General features: G+C 39.6%; 1 long non-coding RNA gene across 1 annotated transcript in view; it reads left to right on the forward strand.

Annotated features, from left to right (window-relative positions):
- The window catches only part of LOC138990714 (uncharacterized), a 49,774-nt gene extending 26,283 nt beyond the window's left edge, over positions 1-23,491 (forward strand). Inside the window, exons 4-6 of the long non-coding RNA XR_011466803.1 lie at positions 18,498-18,719; positions 20,575-20,831; positions 22,192-23,491. This is a non-coding gene — a long non-coding RNA (uncharacterized lncRNA). The remainder of the gene's footprint in view (positions 1-18,497; positions 18,720-20,574; positions 20,832-22,191) is intronic.
- The last annotated feature ends 2,660 nt before the right edge of the window (positions 23,492-26,151 follow it).

Below are 26,151 nucleotides of genomic sequence, written 5' to 3' on the forward strand. Positions count from 1 at the left end.
TCAACTCTGACACTTGAGAGTCCCTCACAACAGTTTTTCTCATCTGGTTGTTCTGATTTGTCTCAATTTGTTCTGTTTAGAGTTCGTGATAACTGCTTCCTCCCCTTCATTTCCACCACTCCTGAATGAATCCTAATCCTCCTTATGCCTGGATTGTCCAACAGTCTCTACCCAGAGCCCCTGACCCCAACCCAGTCTGCAGTCAGGAGGCAGAACAGACTCTTCAGCTACCATTTTCATCCTTGTTCTGCCCACTGGAATCTTCAGCAATTCCCTAAAATTAACTGCATTTTATCAGCTTCCATTTAAGAGTTCCATTATCTACCTCCTTTTCTTATCAAATTATGCTACTTTCTTGTTGAAAATTGAGCATTTATAATCAAATTATGCTGCTTCTCTATGGGAAACCTCATTTCACTCCAGACTGCTTACCAAGGCCTAATAAAGTGTCTGCCTATCTTTCTGACCTTGTTTCCTACTGTGCTTGCCACAGGTCGCTTGTTTCTTTCTGTTCCTTCTTGCCCAAAGCGCTTTACACTAGCTTTTCCCTCTGATGTGAAAGTTCTCAGATCACTGTATGACTGGCTTTTTCTCATCATTTGGGACTCAGTCAGCAACTGCTGATTCCTCGGAGAAGTCTTCCCTGATCATCCCATCGAATGTGCATTCTCTGCTGCTACTGTCACCTTGTTTAGTTTTATTTTATTCATAGTACTTTATATCATTTTTCACTTGTTTATCACCTGTCTGTGCCATTGGAAAAACCAGTCCACAAAAACCAGGACCTTGGCTCTCTTGTTTACTGCAGGGCTTAGAACAGTGCCTAGCACACAGTTGCAGCTCAGGAAATATTTCTTGAGTGAATGATAGTGACATGATTTTTACCCCCTAATTAAATCAAGCCATTCTCTGTGCTGTCTTGCCTGTCCATTTACAAATTCATAATCAAGAATTTTCTTTATTATGTTCCCTTCTACTGAATTCCCTATTGTTCCTTCTTATGAATTTGTATTAATCACTTCCTTCAAAATCTAGTGGGCTTCCCTGGTGGCTCAGAGGTTAAAGCATCTGCCTCAATGTGGGAGACCCGGTTTGATCCCTGGGTCGGGAAGATCCCTGGAGAAGGAAACGGTAACCCACTCTCTAGTATTCTTGCCTTGAGAATCCCATGGACGGAGAATCTAAACGGAGAAGCCTGGTAGGCTACAGTCCATGGGGTCACAAAAAGAGTTGGACACGACTGAGCAATTTAACTTTTCAATTTTCATTAACTTTCAAGATCTAGCACAAGTGCCGCCGCTTGCAAAAACCCTTCTTAAATTCTTCCTAATGTGAGCATTCTATTGCTTCTCTCCCATAAATTCACCCCATGGTTTTCGTATCATCTTGTGCTTTAAAAAAATAGATCAATGTGTTGCTTTGTAACTGCAATTTGTGTGTGTGTGTGTGTGTGTGCTTTTTGAAGTCATCTAAAATTGTTTTCCTGTTGAAAGAAGGTGTAGTTAAGTGATGGAAGCTTTAGACTGGAAGTCCTAGAGAACAATTTCAGGCCACTTTGAACAGGCTACTTCCCACATCTATAAAATGGAACAGTTAGTCTAGAACAGAAGTGTTAGTCTAGTCTAGAACAAAATGGCAGCCTACAGGTTGAATGAGACACACACATGTGTTTCATCTGAACTTTCTTCCAAGGAGTAAGAGTCTTTAATTTCATGGCTGCAGTCACCATCTGTAGTGATTTTGGAGCCCCAAAAAATAAAATCTGACACTGTTTCCATTGTTTCCATCTATTTGCCATGAAGTGATGGGACCAGATGCCATGATCTTAGTTTTTTGAATGTTGAGCTTTAACACTCCAACTTTTTCACTGCTTTCCACTTTCACTTCTCATCAAGAGGCTTTAGTTCCTCATTTTCACTTACTCTGCCATAAGGGTGGTCTTGACATCTGCATAATCTGAGGTTATTGATATTTCTCCTGCAAAGATCTTGATTCCAGCTTGTGGTTTCTTCCAGTCCAGCATTTCATGATGTACAAATAATTCTTCTGCAGCCTTTTCTATGATCCAACAAATGCTGGCAGTTTGATCTCTGGTTCCTCTGCCTTTTCTAAATCCAGCTTGAACATCTGGAAGTTCTCAGTTCACGCATTGGTTGAAACCTAACTTGGAGAATTTTGAACATTACTTGTGATAGCATGTGAGATGAGTGCAATTGTACGGTAGTTTGGACATTCTTTGACATTGCCTTTCTTTGGGATTGAATGAAAACTGACCTTTTCCAGTCCCGTGGTTACTGCTGAGTTTTCCAAATTTGCTAGCATATTGAGTGCAGCACTTTATAGCATCATCTTTAGGATGCCTCAACGCCTAGCTCCTTAGGTTAATTGGTCTGTCTTGCAGCAACCAGACCAAACTTGGAATCAATAACAATTGTTTTATGAGTGTTGTCAACATTGTTGCTGAGATAGATAACTCCTGCCTGTACCATGTACAGAGTATGCGGTCACAGTCATACATACAGCCTAGCTCTGGGATGCAGGAGGGCAGTATGGTTCTCAGAGCATCAGCATCCCCTGGAAACTTGTTGAAATGCTACACCTGGGCCTCATCCAACAGCTACTGAATTTAAGATTCTGGAAGTGGGGCTCAGTGATCTGTACTTTAATAAGCCCTCCAGGGATTTGATGCACACTTAAATTTGAGAGGAGAAGGCAATGGCACCCCACTCCAGCACTTTGCTGGAAAATCCCATGGACAGAGGAGCCTGGTGGGCTGCAGTCCATGGGGTCGCTAAGAGTCGGACAAGACTCAGCGACTTCACTTTCACTTTTCACTTTCATGCATTGGAGAGGGAAATGGCAACTCACTCCAGTGTTCTTGCCTGGAGAATCTCAGGGACGGGGGAGCCTCGTGGGCTGCCGTCTATGGGGTCACACTGAGTCGGACATGACTGAAGCGACTTAGCAGTAGCAGTAGCAGTAAATTTGAGAACCACTGCCTTAGTGGAATCAGTCTGAATAACAAGCATGTAGTCTTTTTCTCAAGGCACATCTTAATAGTCCCAGGCTAACACTCGGATCAATGCCACACCCTCCTCTGATTTTATTAAATGATCATCCATTCCAGGTTGCCAGCAGGCCTCACTATCTTCATGCATCTCAAAGTGGAGGAGGTGATGGGTAGGGCTCAGGCCTTCTTATAGTGTTGTACTGAGCACCTTAGCTAGCATCTCTTGGGCCTGTCCAGCTTGGATCTAGGTCGGCTTTGGGAGACATAGACAAATATAACTTTCATTGATTTCTTGTCTCCTTTGCATAATGTCCACATTAGACTAAAGAGGCCACTGATGAAATCTACACTTGGAGGTCAATATTATCTCCATTTCCACACAAGAAAACAGGTCTGTGGAAACTTTAATAACTTGCCACAACCATAAGGTTAGTAAATGATGGAGTTGGGTTTTAAATCTAGTCAAACATCAGAATCCACTGGTAAATTGTTTGGAACATTCCCAGGTGCATACTTTAAGAATCCTGCTCTGAAAAATACTATGTACACTGATTTAACAGCAAATGTCAAAAGTGCCCTACTCTTGCATTAACCTGTTGTCACCAGTCATTTGCTTTCCAAAATAAGGCAATTGACTCAAACATTAATAAATGAAGATATATTGATAATTCTAACTTCAGTATAGATGTATTGTTATTTCTCTTAAACTATTTGCTCGGTAAAATTTCTGCCAAACTTAAGGGCAAGAGATGTTGACTTCTACTGAACTTCAAGCTTTACACAGCTCCCCTGGGATATCTAATAGGCCACTCACACTGAACATGTACAAACAGAACTCTTCATTCCTCTTCCACAAATACTTCCTTCCCTGATCCTTCCTATCTCAGTAAATACACCATAGTAGTGGTCATTTTTCATTCCACTCAAGCTCAAGTGTCATTTTTCATTCCACCCTTTCCCATATATGTCTACCTCATCAGCATGTTCTGGGAAGTTCTACTTCAAAATGTATTCTAAATCTATATACTTTTCCGTTGCTACTGCTACCATCTTGTCCAAGCCATCACCATCTCTTGCCTGGATTACTGCATTCACCTCCCAGACAGACTTCCTGTTTTCACCATCCTACCTCCTAAAATCTGCTTTCCACACATATTCTGTGTAGCTTTAAGTACACTGGCTTTTGTCACTCTCAAGTGTAAATCTTCCAGAGGTCCCCATGGCATTCAAAATGGAATCCAAATTCCTTCCCATGGCTCTGAAAGGCCTCACAGGATCCAGCCCCTGATGATTCCCTGACCTCATCTCCTCCATGCTCACCCTTGCTCACCTTCCTCTGCCCCTCTGGCTACCTTTCTGTTCTTTAGCAGGGCTGTCTCTGTGGCTCATTGCTGCCACAGGGCAGTGATGCTGTTCCCTCTATCTGCAAACTTCTTTCTTGGGATCTTCACTTGACTATCCAAGATACCAGCTTTCAATTCTCAGAGCAAATGTCAATTCCTAAGAAAAACCTTCTGTAACCACCCTATCTCTGAAGCAATGCATCTCTACCCCATCACAGTACCCAGTTATTGCCTTCACAGAGATTCAGAACATGCACCTCCAAACACACTGCTTTTATGTTTATTTATTATTTTGAGCTGAAGACAATTGAGAAACAGCAGAGGCAGCAAGGGTTCTCTGCTCTTCACCCTTTCTACCTAAAAGCATGGCATAAATTTCCAGTGAAAAAGATCTCACCCTGGTATCAAGAAAAATAAAACATTCTTATCTGGAGATGAATTGATACCAAGATGAATCTGCACAAATAAATCTTATTATAATAACCTTTCCCTTCCATTAGGTCCTCTCATATTTTTCCTAGTCACATTTTCACAATTTACTACCTCTAGAAACCTAAACCCTTTCCTTTTCTAGTTACTTTTCCACAATTTATCACTCTTTGTTAAAATGGTGTATAAGCCCCCATGTCTCACCGCTTCTTTACGGTTTTACCTCTTTCCTCTTTAAAGCCCCCATACCATATAAAAATATGAACATCAGATAAAATGTGTATGCTTTTCTGCGCTTAATCTGTCATTTGTCAGACAGGTCCAAGCTACAGATCGTAAGACAGTAGAGGAAGAGTTTTTCCTCCTCTATGATTGCAGTTACCTACCAAAATCTATATTGTTTATCCTGGAGTTGGTGATGGACAGGGAGGCCTGGGCGTGCTGCAGTCTATGGGGTTGCAAAGAGTCGGATACCACTGAGCGATTGAACTGAACTGAGCTGATGTTTTGTTCAATGTCATCCCCACTAAAATGAAAGCTCAGTGAAGGTAGGAAATTGTTTGTTCTGTTTACTATCATATCTATAGGCTTAGCACATAGTCATGCCCCATAAATGAATCTCTACAGAGGGGATATAGTTTAAGTCCCAAGGAGAGTGAGATATTTGAGAGAGAATATTGAAGGGAAAGTCCCACTAACTGGCCACCACTGATAGAACTGTTTGTTTCTGGTCCTGAGCACAAGCTACTACCCTAATAGAGCATTTACTAAATGCTCAGGCAACAGATCTAGTTTAAAGAGAGAAGAAGACAACTATGAAGATTTGAAGGAGGACAAAGTAAATGGCCAGGAAAGAGCATTGTAAGGCACACAGTAAGAAGTCTAAAAGTAGAAAAAATACCAAAGAACAAAAGCTTAATTTTAAAAAGCAGTTTTAGCAAAGAATCTTAGGAGAGAAAAGGGATGGAGCAGCAGGGGATACCATCAGGAGAGAAAGCAGGAAAAAGAGAAAAGACAAACACAGAGAGGGGATGGAGAGAAATTAGATAGTAAGCCATATTCTGTTCAACAGTGAATTCAGACTAACTCAAGTTTGAAGCAGGGACATTTGCTGGGTTGACAGTGATAAATAACCTCCACCAATAATAGTGGGTTTGCCCAGGTTTATCACAGTTTCTGATGGCCCATGATGGCCTTTTCAGGTTTCATGTGCCTGCTGACCCTTCCCATGAAGAGCCTGCTGTGGTTGATCTGAGGTGCCGCTACTAGAATGGCAAATTAATAGAAATTTATGTAGTGTGTGCTACTACAGTGATGCATCTTCTCTGGCAATTGCTAGTTTATTAGCCATGAAGTACCTATAAAATGTTTGTGTAGGGAAGTATCAAAGCAGAAAACAAAGTGATTAAAAAAAAATTTTTTTTTTAAATTTATTTGGCTGTACCAGTCTTAGTTACAGCACACAGGGTCTTCAGTCTTCATTGCAGCATCTTTTTTTTTTAGTTGCAGGATGCAGAATTTAGCATGTGGGATCTAGTTCCCTAGGCAGGGATTCCAGGGATTGAACTCAGGCCACCTGCATTGGAACCTCAGAATCTTAGCCACTGGGCCACCAGGGAAGTCTGAAATGATTTTTTAAAACATGAACTTTTGTTCACGTTTGAAAATGTATAAGGTGATACAGACATAGACACACACACACATATATGGAGAGAGCTTCATAAACTGACATAGAGACTGTTCTAAATAATCATTTCTGCTTTAAGCTAATATTATAGGAAATTTTTGTGTTTCTTTTTAAAAATTGGTTTTTAGAAAAGGAATGTCACAAAGGAAATTATAAATAGAAAATTGTGCAAAAATAAATTTGATGATAAGTTCTCCCCTTGTCAAAATAGGCCTGGGATAAAAGGAAATGAATTTGAAGAGATTTTAAATTGCATCATCTCTTTCTCTCTAATCCATTTTCATATCATTTGATGTCACTAATGTCACTATATTATTAGTGTAGTGGAATTAGTATCAAACAGCCCTATATTTGCATTCCAACTCTAGTAGACCCTTGCTGGGTGAGTCACATAATCTCTCTGAGCCAAGTTTTTTTCCATCTATAAAATGGTGACCATAGGATTGGTAAGGATGATGTAAGATAATATGTATAAAACATCTGGCACAAAGTAGTGTATGCACAGCCCTAGTGATTATTACTAATTACATTCATATGACAAATGTTTATCATGTGCCTTTGGTAAGGTAGGCATTGTTCTAGGTGCTAGGGATAGATATCAGGGCTACCTGTGGATTTTACACAGATAATATACAAAGCAAATCCAAAGACCATCATTCAAAAGAATACTGTACCTGTGAGCTAGGAGCATACAATCTTGGGAGCCATACTTTGTTATTCTAACAGTGGAAAATGGGTAAATCTTACACTCTCATGAAAGGAATAATGTTTATTATTATGGCTTTACATTTTATAAAATCCTCTCATTCGTTCACCCTAAGAGTAGCTATTTAGTAAACCAATAAGTGCTGTTTCAGTTCAGTTCAGTTCAGTCACTTAGTCGTGTCTGACTCTTTGCAACCCCATGAATCGCAGCACGCCAGGCCTCCCTGTCCATCACCAACTCCTGGAGTTCACCCAGACTCACGTCCATCGAGTTGGTGATGCCATCCAGCCATCTCATCCTCTGTCGTCCCCTTCTCCTCTTGCCCCCAATCCCTCCCAGCATCAGAGTCTTTTCCAATGAGTCAACTCTTCGCATGAGGTGGCCAAAGTACTGGAGTTTCAGCCTCAGCATCATTCTTTCCAAAGAACACCCAAGGCTGATCTCCTTCAGAATGGACTGGTTGGATCTCCTTGCAGTCCAAGGGACTCTCAAGAGTCTTCTCCAACACCACAGTTCAAAAGCATCAATTCTCTGGAGCTCAGCTTTCTTCACAGTCCAACTCTCACATCCATACATGACCACAGGAAAAACCATAGCCTTCACTAGCCGAACCTTTGTTGGCAAAGTAATGTCTCTGCTTCTGAATATGCTATCTAGGTTGGTCATAACTTTCCTTCCAAAGAGTAAGCGTCTTTTAATTTCATGGCTGCAGTCACCATCTGCAGTGATTTTGGAGCCCAAAAAAATAAAATCTGACACTGTTTTCACTGGTTCCCCATCATTTCCCATGAAGTGATGGGATCAGATGCCATGATATTTGTTTTCTGAATGTTGAGCTTTAAGCCAACTTTTTCACTCTCCACTTTCACTTTCATCAAGAGGCTTTTTAGTTACTCTTCACTTTTTGCCATGAGGGTGGTGTCATCTGCATATCTGAGGTTATTGATATTTCTCCCAGAAATCTTGATTCCAGCTTGTGCTTCTTTCAGCCCAGCGTTTCTCATGATGTACTCTGCATAGAAGTTAAATAAGCAGGGTGACAATATACAGCCTTGATGTACTCCTTTTCCTATTTGGAACCAGTCTGTTGTTCCATGTCCAGTTCTAACTGTTGCTTCCTGACCTGCATACAGGTTTCTCAAGAGGCAGGTCAGGTGGTCTGGTATTCCCATGTCTTTCAGAATTTTCCACAATTTCTTGTGATCCACACAGTCAAAGGCTTTGGCATAGTCAATAAAGCAGAAATAGATGTTTTTCTGGAACTCTCTTGCTTTTTCCATGATCCAGCAGATGTTGGCAATTTGATCTCTGGTTCCTCTGCCTTTGCTAAAAACCAGCTTGAACATCAGGAAGTTCATGGTTCACATATTGCTGAAGCCTGGCTTGGAGAATTTTGAGCATTACTTTACTAGTGCGAATTGAGATGAGTGCAATTGTCGGTAGTTTGAGCACTCTTTGGCATTGCCTTTCTTTGGGATTGGAATGAGAACTGACCTTTTTCCAGTCCTGTTGCCACTGCTGAGTTTTCCAAATTTGCTGGCATATTGAGTACAGCACTTTCACAGCATCATCTTTCAGGATTGGGAATAGCTCAACTGGAATTCCATCACCTCCACTAGCTTTGTTCATAGAGGTGTTTTCTAAGGCCCACTTGACTTCACATTCCAGGACGTCTGGCTCTAGGTGAGTGATCACACCATCGTAATTATCTGGATCGTGAAGATCTTTTTTTGTACAGTTCTTCTGTGTATTCTTGCCATCTCTTCTTAATATCTTCTGCTTCTGTTAGGTCCATACCATTTCTGTCCTTTATTGAGCCCATCTTTGCATGAAATGTCCCCTTGGTATCTCTAATTTTCTTGAAGAGATCTCTAGTCTTTCCCATTCTGTTGTTTTCCTCTATTTCTTTGAACTGATCGCTGAGGAAGGCTTTCTTATCTCTTCTTGCTATTCTTTGGAACTCTGCATTCAGATGTTTGTATCTTTCCTTTTCTCCTTTGCTTTTCGCTTCTCTTCTTTTCACAGCTATTTGTAACGCCTCCCCAGACAGCCATTTTGTTTTTTTGCATTTCTTTTCCATGGGGATGGTCTTGATCCCTGTCTCCTGTACAATGTCACGAACCTCATTCCATAGTTCATCAGGCACTCTATCAGATCTAGGCCCTTAAATCTATTTCTCACTTCCACTGTATAATCATAAGGGATTTAATTTAGGTCATACCTGAATGGTCTAGTGGTTTTCCCTACTTTCTTCAATTTAAGTCTGAATTTGGCAATAAGGAGTTCATGATCTGAGTCACAATCAGCTCCCAGTCTTGTTTTTGCTGACTGTATAGAGCTTCTCCATCTTTGGCTGCAAAAATATAATCAGTCTGATTTCGGTGTTGACCATCTGGTGATTTCCACGTATAGAGTCTTCTCTTGTGTTGTTGAAAGAGGGTGTTTGTTATGACCAGCGCATTTTCTTGGCAAAACTCTATTAGTCTTTGCCCTGCTTCATTCTGTATACCAAGGCCAAATTTGCCTGTTACTCCAGGTGTTTCTTGACTTCCTACTTTTGCATTCCAGTCCCCTATAATGAAAAGGACATCTTTTTTGGGTGTTAGTTCTAAAAGGTCTTGTAGGTCTTCATAGAACCATTCAACTTCAGCTTCTTCAGCATTACTGGTTGTGGCATAGACTTGGGCATAAACATAGTGCTGTTTCAGCAGTTACCAAATATTCAGTGCTATGCTAGGTGGAATAGGCAATGTAGGAGTAAGAGGGCTTGCCTTATATCTGAAATTGCTGCTGCTGCTAAGTCGCTTCAGTCGTGTCCGACTCTGTGCGACCCCGTAGATGGTAGCCCACCAGGCTCCCCCGTCCCTGGGATTCTCCAGGCAAGAACACTGGAGTGAGTTGCCATTTCCTTCTCAATGCATGAAAGTGAAAAGTGAAAGTGAAGTTGCTCAGTCGTGTCCAACTCTCAGCGACCCCATGGACTGCAGCCTACCTGGCTCCTCCGTCCATGGGATTTTCCAGGGAAGAGTACTGGAGTGGGGTGCCATTGCCTTCTCCATATCTGAAATTAAGCAGTTTCAAATTAATTTGAGAAGTCGAGATACAAAAATGGGGACAGATTATATTTAAGTACTAATTTGCACAGGATAATTAAGTACAGACAGATCTCACCTTGCTTCGAGTGTAGAACGTAAAAATGACTATGCAAGCTGAAGCCGTGCCAAGTGATCTTCTTAATCAATGGGAAATATTATGATTATTCCAAGACATTTAAAATTTTCTCTGAAAACATTAAAAATCCTCAAGTCTCCTCTTAAATGTATAGGAAAAAGAAAAAAGTAGTAAATACAGTCTGTAAACTATAAAGCATTAGAAATATTGAGGATTAAAGTATTTTATTTCTTTGTGAAAGCCACATCAAGAGTAGTTTCAACTGTACTTATAGTCTTATCATATAACTTGCTATAAATCTTTTCCATGCATTGGCAAAATTATCATTTCTGTATAAGTTTGGATGAGCTTCCAACATTTTATCCCTTGCATGTTCACTGTTGTGAAATGTATCCAAGAGCTTTTTTAATATGACGTCTTTTCCTGGATTCACTTCCTCTGGGACTTCGTCACCCTTTTCATCACAACCACTTTCCTCTTTAATGTCATTAGTTTGTTCACTAGGTGCCTCTGGCTGCACATGGAGAAGGGCTCACACTGCAGCAATGCCAACATCACCACAGTCTGTTATTTCTTCTATAATTCCATTCACACTGGATTCAGATTTTACTTCCAGCATTATCTCTTTCTGTACTTGGCTGCACTTTCCTCATTGTTGATCAATTCCCTCTTTTGATTAACCATTTCTGTAAAATGTCACAGAGGTTTATCTCTCGGAGACAAGGAAGCAGGGCAACTGCACACTTTACTATCTCTGTGATAAGAAAAAAATCTGGGTGAACTGAATAACAGATGCAAGGTGACCATACAGGCTTTGGAGGAAGTGATGTGATTAGTCATGGATCATGATGTACATCTGTTATTTACATAGTGATTGGTGCACTGAAGTGTTAGGAACAAAGTTTGTACTTTATGCACTTACAGTTAATATACCATAGAGCATGCCGAGTAAGATTTGAACTGTGTTATTGAGGGCCTAGTATTATTAATTAATGTGTAATAGCTGAAATCCACACATATCGAAACCATGTAGAAGACCTTCTATTCTACGTATCTTTGTTAGATTTCAGAGTATATCAGTAGAAAAATATGTTCTCATGATAGAAAGCTATCTCATATGTTACAACCAAATTGGATTAAACACGAAACGTTAAGGGTAATACATGAAAGTGTTAAACGTGTACCTTAACGTAAGTAAAGCTAATAAATCTCTACTAAGTCACAGATTAGTACACCTAGTATAGAGTGCCATGGCACCAGAGGCCAGAGTTCAGTGGTTGGTGGTGTTTTCTCACACTTTATTCCACCTTTTTTTCTCTTCTACTTTTACCTTTTTGTTTTCCTTTTCTCCCAGTTGAAATTCAGATACAATTAAATGTAATATATTTTATTGAAAATAGCAACACAGAACCTAATTTATATAAAAGTGTTATAGCTCTCTATCTCCCTCCTCCTTTTTACCCTTCTAATTGATCTTTCTATCTGCACCCAGATAATGTTTTTCTACTCATAATCATGATGAAGTCATTATGAAGTAGTGGAAAGTGGAATGATTTTTTTCGTGTTCATATTTGTACTATGTTCAGTGTTTGAATTCTTCATGACAAGCATTGATGAACATGTTAATGGCTACAAAAGCAGTAGCGATTTTCCTCAAAATCAAAACAATGAAATTTGAATGCATTGTTAAAAATAATTGAAGGAAATCTTCTAGAATTTTCCTCACTGGCCAAGCAAAATTTATGAGAATTTTTCTGAGGCAGGCATAATTTGGCATTTTTAATGGGAAAATAGGTACTTGATCTTTTCCTCTGTACTCATATTATGAACTTGATTCTTCTTAAAGGGAACTGACAATAGCCATGGTTCTTCCTAGAAAACAATCAACTGCTTATTCTTTTAACTCTCTCTGCTCTGCTAAAAGTTATTCCTCTAACTGTAAAGATCTTACCAAACTTCTTTGTTGTTGATAAAATTGTAAACTCCATGAGAACAGGGACCATATCTTCTTCATTCTTGTACATAGGTACTGATAAATATTTGTGGGTATAAATGTTTTAAAATTTTTTTCTTAAAATATAGAATCAGTGCTTTGCTATATTAAGAGTAAAGAGCTGGTTTAAAAGTCTGCCTAAAATTTTGTTTTGTTTTGTTTTCAAACTCAGAGCTTTCCAGTTCAGGACTATCAACCTTCCCAGACTGTATAGAGAGGCTGAAGATTCTAGGAAAACTCTCAGGTTTACATTCAAATATTAAGAAATCATCAATGTGGTGGTGATTTAGTCGCTAAGTTGTGTCCAACTCTTGCAACCCCATGGACTGTAGCCTGACATGCTCCTCTGTCCATGGAATTCTCCAGGCAAGAATACTGGAGTGGGTTGCCATTTCCTTCTCAAGGGGATCTTCCTGACTTAGGACTTTAACCCAGGTTTCCTGTATTGCCGGCAGATTATTTACCGACTGAGCTATGAGGGAAGCCCAATCATCAATAGTAAGTGAAAATGAGAGAGAAGCCATATGAGTCTGTTTTACATTCCTTTAAATTTTGCTCCAAATAACACTTTTTTATAGTAAAACATATTAGTGTTTATTATTAATACATTGATTAGAATAGCTACGTGTTTCTAGCACACTATTTTTTCCCCATACCCTGGTTGACAGATGGGCTTTGTGCTTTTGTCCTTGGTTGAGCAGATCAATTAAAAAAGAAGAACAAACACCTAGTTACACTGTATTCTCAACCTTACTATGGATAAAATCAGGATTGAGGTTTTTTAAATCTGTTTCTCTTCTTTATACTACCTCCTGGGAGTTCTGCTTGTCTATTAGCCTCAATTTCTATTGAGACAAAGAGTAGTTCCAAACCTCTCTCCTGCCCTGCTCTGTCACCTCCAAAGCCTCTTTCATTTTATATTTTTTGTTGTTTATAATAGATGTCTCATGATCCCCTAAGAGTTAGTATCTTGATAGAATTCTCTCCCTTCTTAATCACCAAGGCCACTTCAACTCTGACACTTGAGAGTCCCTCACAACAGTTTTTCTCATCTGGTTGTTCTGATTTGTCTCAATTTGTTCTGTTTAGAGTTCGTGATAACTGCTTCCTCCCCTTCATTTCCACCACTCCTGAATGAATCCTAATCCTCCTTATGCCTGGATTGTCCAACAGTCTCTACCCAGAGCCCCTGACCCCAACCCAGTCTGCAGTCAGGAGGCAGAACAGACTCTTCAGCTACCATTTTCATCCTTGTTCTGCCCACTGGAATCTTCAGCAATTCCCTAAAATTAACTGCATTTTATCAGCTTCCATTTAAGAGTTCCATTATCTACCTCCTTTTCTTATCAAATTATGCTACTTTCTTGTTGAAAATTGAGCATTTATAATCAAATTATGCTGCTTCTCTATGGGAAACCTCATTTCACTCCAGACTGCTTACCAAGGCCTAATAAAGTGTCTGCCTATCTTTCTGACCTTGTTTCCTACTGTGCTTGCCACAGGTCGCTTGTTTCTTTCTGTTCCTTCTTGCCCAAAGCGCTTTACACTAGCTTTTCCCTCTGATGTGAAAGTTCTCAGATCACTGTATGACTGGCTTTTTCTCATCATTTGGGACTCAGTCAGCAACTGCTGATTCCTCGGAGAAGTCTTCCCTGATCATCCCATCGAATGTGCATTCTCTGCTGCTACTGTCACCTTGTTTAGTTTTATTTTATTCATAGTACTTTATATCATTTTTCACTTGTTTATCACCTGTCTGTGCCATTGGAAAAACCAGTCCACAAAAAACCAGGACCTTGGCTCTCTTGTTTACTGCAGGGCTTAGAACAGTGCCTAGCACACAGTTGCAGCTCAGGAAATATTTCTTGAGTGAATGATAGTGACATGATTTTTACCCCCTAATTAAATCAAGCCATTCTCTGTGCTGTCTTGCCTGTCCATTTACAAATTCATAATCAAGAATTTTCTTTATTATGTTCCCTTCTACTGAATTCCCCTATTGTTCCTTCTTATGAATTTGTATTAATCACTTCCTTCAAAATCTAGTGGGCTTCCCTGGTGGCTCAGAGGTTAAAGCATCTGCCTCCAATGTGGGAGACCCGGGTTTGATCCCTGGGTCGGGAAGATCCCCTGGAGAAGGAAACGGTAACCCACTCTCTAGTATTCTTGCCTTGAGAATCCCATGGACGGAGAATCTCGTAAACGGAGAAGCCTGGTAGGCTACAGTCCATGGGGTCACAAAGAGTTGGACACGACTGAGCAATTTAACTTTTCAATTTTCATTAACTTTCAAGATCTAGCACAAGTGCCGCCGCTTGCAAAAACCCTTCTTAAATTCTTCCTAATGTGAGCATTCTATTGCTTCTCTCCCATAAATTCACCCCATGGTTTTCGTATCATCTTGTGCTTTAAAAAAATAGATCAATGTGTTGCTTTGTAACTGCAATTTGTGTGTGTGTGTGTGTGTGTGCTTTTTGAAGTCATCTAAAATTGTTTTCCTGTTGAAAGAAGGTGTAGTTAAGTGATGGAAGCTTTAGACTGGAAGTCCTAGAGAACAATTTCAGGCCACTTTGAACAGGCTACTTCCCACATCTATAAAATGGAACAGTTAGTCTAGAACAGAAGTGTTAGTCTAGTCTAGAACAAAATGGCAGCCTACAGGTTGAATGAGACACACACATGTGTTTCATCTGGCCTGAGGAAAATTCAAATTAGTTGGCAATGTTAAAAAACTGGGAAATTTTTGCAGAACTTGGAATTCTACCCTCTCTGGACAAAAAAGAAGAAAAAGAAATCAACAGATGGGGCAATAAGAAGCCTACATTTCTACATGGGAACAAATCCACTGAGAAGGAAAAGTGACTGTCCCTTAACACAGGGTAGGAACTCTCTGATGTGACATGGTGCCCTAGTTGCCTGGTACTTCACTTCATTTGTTTATGCTAACTCTCTGTTAAGAGTTTGAATATATAACCCCAAGATTGTATCAACTCTGAGGTCCCTTCTAACTCTATATATCTATCAGTTCAGTTTAGTTCAGTCGATCAGTCGTGTCTGACTCTTTACGACCCCATGAACTGCAGCACGCCAGGTCTCCCTGTCCATCACCAACTCCTGGAGTTCACTCAAACTCATGTCCATTGAGTTGGTGATGCCATCCAGCCATCTCATCCTCTGTCATCCCCTTCTCCTCCTGCCCCCAATCCCTCCCAGCATCAGGGTCTTTTCCAATGAGTCAGCTCTTCACATGAGGTGGCCAAAGTATTGGAGTTTCAGCTTTAGCATCATTCCTTCCAAAGAAATCCCAGGGCTGATCTCCTTTAGGATGGACTGGTTGGATCTCCTTGCAGTCCAAGGGACTCTCAAGAGTCTTCTCCAACACCACAGTTCAAAAGCATCAATTCTTCGGTGCTCAGCCTTCTTCACAGTTCAACTCTCACATCCATACATGACCACTGGAAAATCCACAGCCTTGACTAGACAGACCTTTGTTGGCAAAGTAATGTCTCTGCTTTTGAATATGCTATCTAGGTTGGTCATAACTTTCCTTCCAAGGAGTAAGCGTCTTTTAATTTCATGGCTGCAGTCACCATCTGTAGTGATTTTGGAGCCCAAAATAATAAAGTCTGACACTGTTTTCACTGTTTCCCCATCTATTTCCCATGAAGTGATGGGACCAGATGCCATGATCTTCGTTTTCTGAATGTTGAGCTTTAAGCCAACCTTTTCACTCTCCTCTTTCACTTTCATCAAGAGGCTTTTGAGTTACTCTTCACTTTCTGCCATAAGGGTGGTGTCATCTACATATCTGAGGTTATTGATATTTCTCCCAGAAATCTTGATTCCATCTTGTACTTCTTCCAGCCCAGCGTTTTCATGATGTACTCTGCATAGAAGTTAAATAAGCAGGGTGACAATATACAGCCTTGATGTACTCCTTTTCCTATTTGGAACCAGTCTGTTGTTCCATGTCCAGTTCTAACTGTTGCTTCCTGACCTGCATACAGGTTTCTCAAGAGGCAGGTCAGGTGGTCTGGTATTCCCATGTCTTTCAGAATTTTCCACAGTTTATTGTGATCCACACAGTCAAAGGCTTTGGCATAGTCAATAAAGCAGAAATAGATGTTTTTCTGGAATGCTCTTGCCTTTTCAATGATCCAGCTGCTGCTGCTGCTGCTAAGTCACTTTAGTTGTGTCCAACTCTGTGTGACTGTTGGCAATTTGATCTCTGGTTCCTCTGCCTTTTCTAAAACCAGCTTGAACATCTGGAAGTTCATCGTTCATGTATTGCTGAAGCCTGGCTTGGAGAATTTTGAGCATTACTTTACTAGCATGTGAGGATTCTAGATAAATGTATCTTATCTCTCTACCAAGACTTGAAGTTATAGTGCCTTGAAGGATAGTGCCTGGTTCTTTTTCTTTGCTTATGCAGATTATAGTGCTCAGATAAAGCAGATGCTTAAAAGTTGTTTGTTGAATGTTAAATTTAGTTATATATACAAATATGCAGTAAAAACCAAATACTACCTAATAAAAACTTTATTACAAATGTTTGTTTGGCTTTTACAAAGAAAGACATCATATCAAATGTAATTAAAATACTAACACAGAGTTTATATGATATGGAAAATTTAACTCTGGACAGATATCAACCAGATGAAGTTTCACATAGGCAGGAGGAAAGAAATGTCTCTCAGTCTTCTTTGTCTGTATGTAGCTCCCACTAACAGTTCATTGTAGTTCTGCGGGTGTATCAAGAGCAGATTGTACTCAAGAGGTGAAAAAATATTGCTATTTGCCCTCCCAAGTAACGGTCATGTGTTCAACAGCTGGGACTTGCTGAGACCCTCATTTGTTGTAATACCAATTATTACCTTTGCTGTATTCCCACAAAACCACAAAATATTTGGCATAGTTCAAGACCACCATATTTAATAAATCCCTTTATTCTTTCTGCAACAATCCATTAACTTTTAAGGGGAAGACATCACACTAAAATATTTTCCATGGATTAACAGCAATAGATATTAGAGTCCACACCCAGATTGGGCCATATATGGTACACTGAAGTAAATAGAAGTGTTGACTCTATTACTGAGGGCAGATTTGTTGCCAGGGTTGTCAAAGACTATATTCTGAACACTTTCTTAATTTTTTCCATTTCCTACTATTAATATAAAGAGTACTCATAAATGACATAAATATTTCATTTGAGAAAAGACTGCATTACTCAAAATGTCTACAGTAACAAAAGACATAGTTGATACTGTGCCATTCATATTAATACCAGAATAAGTCTTTTTTATGAAGTTTGAATAATTGTAATATTTGAAAAATATTTTAGAAATTTACATTTATTTGGAACATTATATTCTAAAGAATTAAAAGACAAAAAAGTTAAGCTAATTGAAAATATCAGCAGTTAATTTGGACCATTTTAACCTCTATCATGTGTACAGGGACTGAGTTGGTGTGTACTTTTATACTATCTATGAAAACATGGCTTAATAAGTAAATGAATAATATAAATAATATTTGAAAGGAAGCATTTACTTACCAAAGAAAGTAATTTGTCTTCCAGCACTTGAGATTTCTTTTATTTATAAAGCATTCTATTCAAAGTATAGGCAAGACCAGACCTTCTTGGATATGCTAATTATTTTTATCTATTTACTAAATCTAGGTCTTAACTGCCAGTACTTGTTAGTCATTTTTCTGGTTACTGTATGTACTTGAAAGTAATAAAGCTACATTTCCTTCAAAATGGCCTAGTTGGTCCAAATTAGTGAGTTTTTCTGTATGTATTTGTATTTGGGTTTGGATAATTTTCATCTTTCACTGATGTCTAAACCATTGCAAATCACACAGTTTACATATTAAAGAAATCTAGTTGCACCCAACAGTGAAAAGTAGAGTAGAAGAAATCTTTTGCAATCTGTGTGATTTTAACCTTGCTGAGTCTTGTTTATAAAATGGGGGTGATAGTATCTATTTCCTAGGGATGTTTCGAGATAAAGATAGTAGAGATAAAGCAAGCGTTCTCTTAGTAAATAAGGTCCCTGTTATCACGATCATTCCTAATATGTGTTGAAGATCCTATGTAATAAATTATGCATTTTCTAATTTATCCTGCATTATTCCCATTTTGGGCTTCCCAGGTGGTGCTAGTGGTAAAGAACTCTCCTGCCAATGCAGGAGACACAGGAGATGCATATTCGATCCCTGAGTCAGGAAGATTCCCTGGAGGAGGAACACTCAAGTATTCTTGCCTGGAGAACCCCATGGACAGAGGAGCCTGGAGGGCTACAGTCCCTAAGGTCTCAAAGAATCGAACATGACTGAAGAGACTTAGCACACATGCATGCATTCCCATTTTGCAGGTAAAGCCACTAAGGCTCAGAGAATTAAGAAACAGATCATACGTGTTGAAGAGCTTCTTCCTTTTGGCTTCTGCTTGTAAACTAGGTTAGCAAGGCACTATTTTGCTACAAAAACAAACTTAGAAATTAACCAGCACAGCATCAATGGTCACTGGTGAGTAGTGACTGCAGTTCTGAGACTGGTTTTCATAAACCCTTTGTAGAAGCAGCCTCAGTATTTTGAGGCTGTACCCATTGCAGGGAATATGCATCATCCCCTATCCATCCCCTCCTCCACCCCTGGACACTCTCCATTATGAATTGAGTCCTGAGAACTTCCTGTCTCTTTACTCCCCCAGGGTTTTCAGCCACAGTCATCTCTGACATGTATTTCTACCCTCCTAGTTATTTGCTTTCTTAGACTCTTCTATTACTCTAGTCAATGTCTACTTCAGCACATATCTTTCCGTTGTTATAGAGGAAGAAGTTGGTGTTTGGATTGGTTTAGAAATGTTGTTCTTTCCAATTCATACCACTCCCTGACCCAGTAACTTGAGGGAGCACATGGCCCTGAGTACAGAGGTGACTCCCCATGAAGCATTCTTTCCCTAGGCTCTTTTACCCCAATCACTTGAAGCAGGTTAGTGGAAGGAGAGGTATGGTGGTGGTGGTGGTAACTGTAGTGGTGGTGCTGGTGGTAGTGATGGTATTGGTGACAAGTGGTGACAAGTGGTGGTGGAAAGAGTTTGTTCAACTACATCTGCATTTCACCCAGCAAATATTTGTATGGACATGGGATTTCATTCCATTCTGATAAGTTGAACTTACCAATGTTTCATAGTTTATCAGGAGCATATGATATTAAAATTGAAAGTTCCCAAGCAAACAGTATCTCTATTCCTCAAGTGGCACATGTCTTCATATGTTTGTTTGTATTTTTTTCCTTTAAAATTTAAAAGATCTTCCACCACTTGCGTGAAACAAATGCTTTTAACAGAAGGCCAGGGAGGGAATTCCCTGGTGGTCCAGTATTGGTGCTTTCACTGTCATAGGCCCAGGTTTGATCTTGGTTGGGGAACTAAAATCCTACCAGCCCAGCTGTCAAAAATCCCCAAAACAAACAAAACGCCACAAAAAACCATAACACCAGGGATAACATGGATTCAGGTAATGTCTCAGTTCTTGGGAATTCTAGGTATGGTACCTATGCTAACAAGACTGTAAGCTCCTAAATGGATTCTATGTATTTTATGGAAAAAGACAATATTATGCTTGTCATGTTGAGTAACTAAACAATTTAGAAGAAGAAATGTAGCTCTAAAAGATACTTTATATCAACAAAGAATTTCTGGATGTGTTTAGAGATCACAAGCTGCCCACCTAGGAGCAAAAGGTATTTCAATGAGCTCAATCTCAGCCTTAGGAGAGGCAGATAGAAGAGTAGACTAAGACCACACCCTGTGGAAAAGCCTTAGGACAACCTCAAAACAGCGCATAAAAGAACACGAATGAAGCTTGGGTAGGGTGCAGAACAAAATTTCCTGGGCTCTTTTATGGCTCTGTCTGTTCTTGCAGTCTGTGACCTCAGGGCTCCGCAGCCTCCTCCCTGGGTCTGTCAAATGGAGGAATGCTCCTCCTGGTTAGTGGACACAACCTAAGCTCTGTACTGTGAAACTCACAGACCCTTTGCTCTAGGTGTGGTCAAAAGAACAAAATTATTATTATAATTACTAGGCATAACTTGAGTCACTCTGCATCACATCTTCCCTAAATGTGTACCCTGGATCTACATGTTGTTACCAAGAAAAAAGGTGACTGCTGGACTAGGAAAAGACTTCTGTTGAAATGATGGATTTTGCACTGTTTTGTTTTCTAGAACCTGTCTTAGTAATCACCTGCAAAGCTACAATTTTGGCAACATGAGCTGGCAACCTAACATAACGTTGCTGTATCTTGGATTATGGAAGTGTCTTTCCACATGTCCAAACCTGCCACATTCTCTTCCTACCTTCCTCCGTGCTTCATCAACAATGCCTGCTTCTTTCAACTACCTGGATCTTCATGTGCACCACTTAAATACAGCAGCCAGGAGCCAGTGTGGCCACTGAGCATGAAAAATGAAGCCAGTCTGAAGTAAGTGTACACACTGGCTCTCCAAGACTTAGTATGAAAAAAAGGAAAATATCTTATTAATAATTTTTCACATTGCTTTCAGGTTGAAATAAAAGTAATTTGGATGTATTGACTTAAAGCATGATTAAAATTAACTTTACCTTTTTCTTTTTTTTTTTTTAATATTTTTGACTGTGGCTAAGAAAGTTAAAAATCACAAATGTGGCTTGCCTTTTTGGCTCAGATTGTATTTCTATTCTAGAGTGGTCTAAATAGTTTCCAGTCCTTTGCATTAGCCAGGTCTATTTAAGAAAAAACATCTCCTTAGACAATAGCTTCTAAAAATGTTTAATCTCTTTATAGAAATATCAAATAGTTTCAAATGGATTATCAACTAAATTTAGGTATCCAAACAGCCAGTAGTACTGGAAATTCAAATCTGTTAAACTGTAGATCAAATAATTGGTCAAGCAGTGGTACTAATGCTTTTTTGTGTCATGTACCCATATTGTTCATTGAACAAATATTTAAATTACGTGTGTACTGTATTCCAGACTATGACAGGCTCTGAAAATACAGCTGATAAATCTGAGGAAAGTTTTAGATGCTTTCCGCAGAGGAAAAAAATGTATATATATTTATTTATAAATTTAATTTTAGATTCTTGTGAATCTTCTGGAGCCCATCCATGAATCCTAAATTAATAATTTCTAAATTTGAGAATAGAGTATGGGCTTCTGGGCTTGACTACTGACTCCACTCAGGAGACCCTTGGCTATACTTTATTTTCTGTAAGTGCTAGTTTCCTCATGTCTAAGATGTGGAGATGTGAACAAACAGTAGGAAATAAGAAAAGTTAACACTGAGATATATAAAGGCATTCCTCTCATAGTCTTCCTAAGCACCCAACTATGTAGATGCTAAATAGATCATAACTATTATTTCTCACCTTGCCTTGTGTGAGAAAATGAGTCAAAAGGATAAGTTAGAAGATGGATTCTTCATGTCTGAATCTTCCTTTCTATGTCAAGTTCTTAAATTATGTAGCAGCCCTAGAGGTTAGTTGTTTAAACAAAAATAAGACTTTTACAACCAAGCCATGACCTTTTAAATAAGTTGTTCAGAAATGGTGTGTAAGCGGTCTGGGGTAATTTGTCACTACAGAACTGAGAACACATCTGCCCACACCTTGAGAGATACTATGTGGTATGTGCATATGTTTTTCTGTGGTTTGAAAACAGATTCGTGTCTGCAGACCTTACAGATGGGTTCCTGTTTGGGACAGGTTATTTTGTTTGTTTTTTAGAAAACTGTCATGATATATATATATATGTATATATATATATATATATATATATATAAATTTTTTTTTTTTTTATAGGCAGTCTGAAGGCAACCTCCAGCAGGAACAAGCAGATGCAAATTTCAGAATGTTAAGTGGCCCTGAATGAATAAGAACTTGGGCTAAGAAGCCAAAGCTATTCCTATACTTGCCACACTCTGGAATGATCCATCTTTCAAATTATTAAGTAAAAGGTAGAGTGACTCACCAGCTACCAGGCAGTGAGGGTAAATCAGCCTTGTCATAATTTTACAGACTTCTCCTTCCACTCATGAAAACAAGTTATGTATGGTATTTACGTACATCTGTGTTGCTGGGCGTTTTCCAAATGCCTCTTGGAGAACATTAAACAGGAAATTGATGCCACAGGGCAAATATTCATTCTTCCCATCCTCTCTCACAAAAACAAGTACAGATTTGCTGTGGCTAGACTGACTTCCCACAGTGTGCTGTTGCTTATTCAGTTTTACACTAGAAGGAAAAAAAAATTCTCTGTTTCAATTTTAAGAATGTTGGAAATGGCTAAAATGCATAAACAAAAAAGCTTCTCTCATGAGAGCACTGAAGTATAGAATTCAGTGCTTTATAAAAATCACAAAATTCAAAGGTTAATGATTGTTCTTCATGCCTACTGATGAAAGTCAATTTGTATCACATTAGACACATCAAATTTGGTTTAAACAGCATGTGTTCTAATTTTCAAATGGAAAAGCTTTAAGCATCTGGCCACTGCAGCTTTTCACATAGGGACGGTATCTCTTTCCAACCTGTTACAGTGGTCTTTGGTTAGTGTCCTCCTCAGGTCCATTTCTCCCTATTTACTTCCTTAGCAGCCCAGAAAATATCTGGAGATTCATTAGGCTCTGGAAAAACTTAATCTTCCAGTCCCAGGAATAGAGAATGTGAGTCAGGTTAAACTATTCAATGCATTCCCTCCCCCAGCCACAGAGATTTATTCAAAGAGGGCATGTGATCTAAGCTCATCCAATCAAAGTGAATCTTGAGGCATTTTCTGGGGAAAAAAGTCATTCTGTTTTTCCTGGTAGACAAGAACACTGAAGTAATTGGCAGTCATATTAGGGTCATAACGGGGATCAGCCTTGAAATAAAGCAAATACTGTGGAGGGCAGAATAGAGAAACTGAATTAAACTAGGCCCCAGATGTCACCATTTTACTGCTGGATCAAGCTTGGCTTAAAGTTCTGTCTCTACACCATTTAACAATATAAACCATTAACCTCCCATGTTGTTTGTATTAGCTTGATTCAAGTTTTCTGTGATTGTTTCATAAGTCCCATACCTATCTGTTAGAAAACATTTATAAAACAAAGGGAAGAGGATAAAGAGAAAATCTAATGGGTTACTTTGGAGGTTCATTTTATAACTAAATATAAAAGGCCAAGGTGAGTAAGGAAAAGAAGAGTGATTGCTATTGAGAACAGGATGAGGCAAAAACATGTTTCACAGTGATGAGTAACCACCATAGTAATGTGGGTGGGAGACAAGTCAATCTATGTATCTTCCTGGGCCCAGGCAGGGGTGGGGTTTAGTAGCAGGAAGGATCTACCCTGAGGGTAAGACCCTCCCCATCAGCCCTTGGATTGAACTACTTAGCAACATACGGCTGTTTACAATTTCAAAGTCATTTGACCTCCATCCTCTTAGTTGCTCCTGACCACCTCTATCTGAAGAATTATAGATTTTTGGTATGTCCCATTTTATGGATTGGGAAACTGAGGTCCAGAGACTCTAAGCTATATGTATACTAAGCAAGCAGTAGAGAATGGGCATAGAGCTCAGATCTTCTTAAGCATATATCAACCTTGAAGGCTGTCCTTTTTGCATTATATTTAGTATTTTGGGTCCTCTAGAGTGAGGCTTGGAGGTATTGACAACTGGCTTCATTCCTGCTGTTTCCTCCACTTTTCCCTTTACCAACATTAGCCAGAGTTTATTTTGTCTGGTATAATTTCCTTCAGTAGTGTATCATGCTCTGAAAGTGTCCCCTCTCTACCCCCCATGACCTGACACCATCAGAACTCCAATTTCTTCAGCCCCTTAAGAGAATAAACTGCAAGGAATGGGCTTGCTGAATGAATGCTCACTGAGATGTGAAAGGCTGGTAATAACTTTAACTGTTAATCCTATCTCTGAACTTTATAAAGTACTTTATAAGTAGGTTTTTGGAGAGATTTTGACTTCCATCAGAAGGGGTTAATCTCTCAGTGTGAAATTTCAGGCAGTGTGGCAAATTGGAGGCAGACTATTTGGGGTAGGGGCGCTTCCTGGCAATCTTGCTACATAAACCAGTCTTCCTTCATCTACTCACAAGGCTCCACTCTGGTCCAGCCCACGACTTATCAGATAACTTTGAACACACCTTGATCCTTATACAGAACTATTCTTTCACCAGCTAACTTGGACTTGATCACTCCCAAACTAGTTCCATACATCTCAAAGCTTGACTCAGCAGACTCTCTGGAGAACTGCCTGCGTGATGGCACAAAGCAGCCTGCAGGCCCTCCAAGAGCCTGGGACGTGGATTTGACAAAGATACTGTGATATTTAGGTTTTTTCAAGTGACAAGATGCAGAGGCCTATTTGGGATACTTCAGGAGATGGAAATTACTAGAACAATAGATGGGGCACTATAGAGCTATAAAAAAGCAACTTTTAGCTGGCCAGGTCTCACAGAGAATCAGAATGTAGTACAGTGCACAGCAAGAGCTTCTGACACCCTCATGATACAAGAACTCTGGTCATCTGATCATTGCCTCAGGCTTATTTATCCTTGCTCTAGTGAGTCCACTATTGTGACTCAGCTACTGTCTATCTTCATTTATTTCTCTTTCTTTCTGACTCAGTTTTCCCCACTTCATGGTTTCTACTACCTCAACGCTTGTTTTGAGACTTTGAATCACATCCCTCTGGATCTCTGTTGTTCTCTCCTGCCCGTAACCTACTTTTTGTCTCCATTCAAAGACTCCAAGAGAGGATATGTTTGGGTCCATTGGTTATTGTCTAGTTCTGAGCATCTGCTTCCCAGCATCTACTGGGCTCCCTCATGAGTTCCCTGTGGACCAGGCAACAACCCCTGGTTTAACTAGTCTTGTGCTCCTGAGCACCCTGGCAACCCTTGGCAGGTCCCTGGCATGCTAAAGACTCCACCTGGGAGATTTCCTTCTCATCTCCTTTTAGCAACAATTCTTTCCCAACCAAAACAAAAACAAAGACCAGACTAGGCACAACAGAAGGACAGGTCACTGTATACATGGTTGACTTCCCTGGTGGCTCAGACAGTAAAGCGTCTATCTACAATGCGGGAGATCTGGGTTCGATCCCTGGGTTGGGAAGATCCGCTGGAGAAGGAAATGGCAATCCACTCCAGTACTATTGCCTGGAAAATCCCATGGACAGAGGAGCCTGGTAGGCTATAGTCCATGGGGTCGCAAAGAGTCGGACATGACTGAGCGACTTCACTTAAGTGTAAGGTGCTAAGCGACATGTGAAAAATAAAAGGCTACTAAAAAACATGATCTCATTTAGTTAAGACCTAAAGAGAGTGTTATATATTCCAAATGCACCTTAAGAACAGGATAGTTGGGAATCACAACGGTAGTTCAAAGGAACACAAAGTATAAGAGCTAGAAAGTACATGGCAGACCGCTTTTCCAGCCCTCTCTTCATAGTTGGAAGAAGCCCATAGAAGTTAACTGACCACTTCATTAATTCACACAATTGATGGTGGAGCCCTGACACCTGGCCAGTAAACCACCAGTCCATATTTCTGAACTAGTAATGGATTTTCCTTTCTTAATAATGGAATGGATCACATTTAATGCTCAAAGAACTGTACCGATTGTACCAGTGAATGTGGACAAGGGCTAATAGCAAAGTTGGAACATAGTGGTTTGAAGTATTTATACAAAATAACGTCTGTGTTTTCTACAGGGTATAGGATATAGTGAGATATAACAGAAAAAGGCCAAAAAGTAAGAG

The sequence above is a fragment of the Bos mutus genome, chromosome 1, assembly GCF_027580195.1.
Source record: "Bos mutus isolate GX-2022 chromosome 1, NWIPB_WYAK_1.1, whole genome shotgun sequence".
NCBI classification, from domain to species: Eukaryota; Metazoa; Chordata; class Mammalia; order Artiodactyla; family Bovidae; genus Bos; species Bos mutus.